Raw genomic sequence first — 4,355 nt, 5'->3', positions numbered from 1 at the left:
TAAAATATTTTATAGTGTTGGTCCATGGTCAGTACCTTGCTGCAGGCAACTCTGGAGTAAAGCATGCAGTCAACCCAGACCACCTGAGATTCAATCGTGCCATATAGTCCAATCCAGTGACACTCAGTCAAGGCCTTTTTATAATAAATTGTTCTTTATCTACACTCATAGAGTTACATCTTTCACACCAGTGATATAGCAAGCAAGTCAACAAAACACCAGTGGTTATTTTTGTAATAACTCAGGTGTCGATATCTACTTTAAAAGGCAGATCAACCACCCTATAATCCCTTCATGTTGCCTCAGGTTTTTGCATCATTTTAACATTTCTCTTGCCACGTTTGTCTACTGTAATTTTGACTCTGTGATAAGTGTGTGCTGATTGATTTAAAACCATGATTAACTGATTGCTAATTAAATCTGACTCCTCTTCAGAATAATCATCTTCCACTGGGATTAGAGTCGTGTTAGAGTTATTCAATATAACCATCATTTGGGTTTGCATTGTTTCATATTGCACTGAAGCATATGTCTTAGTCACCCCCATAACCTTAGTACTCAGTTCGACTGCCTCCCAGTTAAGATAATTTTGTTTTAGTAATGGCAGAGGCTTTGGAAAACAAAGTGCTTCACCCATATAAGCATTTGAATGTAAATTAAGAGAGAAAGCTATTTGCTCTAAGCTTGTCTTGAGACATCAAAGATATGCTTGATTTTCTGTTTTGAAGACTGTATTGGTTAGCTCCTTCAGACTTGGCCATTATTTCACCTTCTTTCCATTTGTGACTTAGTTTGATCCAAATTTTCTCTCTCTACTTTGGCATATCAGGTTTGTCCATGAAGCTGGTCCATATTTCTGGAATATAAAATACCTCAGGCTGGGCATGGTGGCTCATGCCTGTAATCCCAGCACTATGGGAGACCAAGGCAGGAGGATAGCTTGAGTCCAGGAGTTTGAGGTCAGCGTGGGAAATACAGTGACAGCCCATCTCTAAAAAACAAATTTAACAAAAAACATACCTCAACAATTTTATTTTTCTGAATTTAGCATCTGATCTTGGGAAGGAAACATTTTTATGCTCGACATTTGATGAAGTCTAGAACATAGGTGCCTGAGAACCATGTATGGCTGCAGATTGGCTACCTATTAACCAGAGTACTAATGCAAGGATTTAAAATACATATAGCAAAGTCATATCATTATAAACAACTTTAGCTCTTTTGAGTAAATTTTCCTTCCCTCTTTTCTTTGGCCTTTCCTCCCTTTTTCCTTCCCTTCCTCTCCCACTTACTCAGAATTTAAGAACCCCAAACTATCGAATTCCTTGAAGATATATAGACTCCTTCAAGTTCTTTAGTTTACTTTTCCAAGCTTCTACAGACCTTCAATGATTTCACAGCAGCACCATAAACAAGATATTATTATACACAAACTTCCAGTCTCTATACTAAAGATGGTTGTCCAACCAAGCCTACTCAGCTGTCACCTGGAGATAAGAAAATTATCACAACTTCTAGTAACCACCTAAAGAGAGTATTTAGACTCAACTCTGGGGGATAATAACTAGAATAGCAAGGCCTTAAGTTATAATTTGCAAATAGTAATCTGACAAGACTTATAGAATTCAAGTTTTCAGTTTTTAATTTTTGAAAGTTAAAGTTAAATAGTTACATGCAAGTCTGAAAGAGTACAAGGACAGTTTTCAAAGATATGTTTATCAGGATGTTCCTTGATCCACAGGCTGCCCTTCCATCCAGTGGATTCTCCTGATAGAAGGAGATTTTAGTAGACTTTCCGGAATTGCCAAAAATATAATCTTCAAAACATTATAAATCATAATTCCCAAGCCTAATGAGGATGTATCAAAGTTTTACTTAACTTATAATGAAGGAACCAGCCCGTTCAAAAGAGCATAAGAGAGACCTATATATGCATGGTGAGTGAAAGAAAAAAGAAATAGAAAGGGAGATACAAAATTGGTTAAAGGCCTGCAGGGCATCAGAAGTATTACCTTAATTCCAGCACTTTGACAGGCTGAGTCAGAAGGATTGTGTGAGACCAGGCATTCAGGACCAGCCTGGGCAATATGCTGTCTCTACCAAAAAAAAAAAAAAAAAAAAAAAAATTGCCAGTCATTGTGGTGTGCACCTGTAGTCCTAGCTACTCAGGAGGCTGAGTCAGCAGAGAGAATCACTTAAGCCGAGGAGTTTGAGGTTCCAGTGAGCTGTGACTGAGCCACTGCATTTCAGCTGGGTGACAGAGCGGGTCCCTGTATCTAAAATCTGTCTATCAGTCTATCTATCTGTCTTTATCTATCTATCTACCTGTCTATCTATTTATCTATCTATAAAACATTTGGGTTTATTTTCTCTATCAGACAAAAATAACATGTTTATAGCGAATAAAAATAATTTTTATCTTACCAGTTTTCTACAAATTAATATCTGAGATTACAGAATTATAGTATGTTCGGGTCCTCAATAGTAGGAAGTCAAACCTTTGTCCCCTTAGAGTCAGATGATACTCAGGGTTATTAGAAAACCTTTATATTCAAAATAAAGATTATAGAGTCATGTTTTTGTCTTATGAATTTTGGACAATTTTTCTTAACATCCCACAAGGCAAGAATAGGCTGCCCATTTCCCTGTCCTGGGTTAAAGGAGATGTATACTGATGGTAAAGGAACTGACTCACCCTTGGGTGGAATTGAGGATCTCCCATTTTATGTAAAATCGTTATTTTGAATTATTATTATTCAAGAGGTGGGTTCAATATTTTGCAAGTAAATACTCCTTGATCAAAATTATAGGCTGATTTTTGTTCCCTGAAAACAGTATACACCTTTTTAATGGTGAGATCTTATTTTTATTGTTGGTTAACTCTTCCATAACAAAATAGAGTACAAATTTTGAGACAGGAATAATACAGGGTGGTTGCAGGAGATTAGAAAATTCTGGCAGCAGTTTCACATGACTAGCAAAAGGAAACTTCTGAAATAGTTGCCAAAGCTATGAAATGATAAGATGCTGAAAAACCAGGGCGTGAACTAAGCTGGCTAAAACTGGACCCAACATGGCACTGGATTTGACCTAAGTTTCACCTAGGACTGCATTATATCCTCATTAACATACTAAACCACACACCAGTGAGTGCCATGACAGTTCAGAGAACATCCACATTTGGTTTAAAACCGGGTGACACCACAGTGCTAAGAAATCTCTATGTTTTTCCAGAAATGTTCACGAATATTCCACTTCATGGTTAAAGAAAGCAATAAAGCTAGCAGCCCCTTGTATGTGACTCTCTCTTGAGTACACCCACACTCCTTTTTCTTGAGTGTGTACTTTTCCCTTTGCAATAAATCTCTGTACTTTCATTACTTTCAGACTCATCCTTGAATTCATTCTCCTGACAGTGTCAAGAGCCTAGCTACTGGCTGGGATCAACGTCTCACCTGCATCTGGGGTCCTCCCCTGGTCCACTAGAATCAGTTTTACTTGCCATTTCTACCATAGGGTTTTCTTACCCTTTTTAAGAAATAACAGATTTTAGCATTGTCCCTTGACTTTTAAGGTAAAATTCTCCAAAATTTTTTAATAATTTTAAATGGAAAAATGAATAAGATATAATTGGTAATTCTACATCCCATAGTAAGTTACATTTTGAGGTTATATTTTTCTACATTAATAAAACCTAGAACAATGCAATTTATTAAGATTATCCCTAATGTTTGTAAATGTTAATAAGCTGCGGGGAAAAAAAACAAAAAGAATACAACCTTTTTATTTTAAGGAATTTCAGTCTCAGCAGTTTAGCCTTATACACAGAGGTCTCCTAAGAATGATTTGCAAAGACACAATCTCACACTAAAGACAATGCAGTGCTATCTTTTAATTCACAGCTACTTAGCAGAGTGTTTTACTAACTCCCTTATGTTACTCTGGAAACACATGTTCCTTTAAAGTATTTTTTTTTATTATACATTAAGCTTAGTTCAATCTGGGTATCTTTCTGAAATCTCAATGAGTCAAAAGCATGAAGTACTCAGAGGCATGTCATGGAATGTAGTTGTAAAATGAATGTATTTGCAATTCACATTCTCTGTAGTAGTCCTTCTAAGTCAAGTTATTATGCCTTTTAAAATAGAGAGAAACACTTCTTTTAGAAAGATAATATGTTATTAATCATTACTTGACCACAATTATTTTAGGCACAATGACATTCTGTGTCTTGGAACAATTCAGATTTTTTCCCACTAGTAACACAGTTACAGTGCAATGTTTCTCCCTAGTAAGTATGCAAGAGATGGGATTGTTTCCTTGTAGGGCAAAATACTCATGTGCATTCTCCATGA

Source organism: Macaca mulatta, chromosome 11, assembly GCF_049350105.2.
Source record: "Macaca mulatta isolate MMU2019108-1 chromosome 11, T2T-MMU8v2.0, whole genome shotgun sequence".
Classification (NCBI taxonomy): domain Eukaryota; kingdom Metazoa; phylum Chordata; class Mammalia; order Primates; family Cercopithecidae; genus Macaca; species Macaca mulatta.
The sequence above is the reverse complement of the archived record's forward strand: the minus strand, read 5'-3'. Positions refer to the sequence as shown.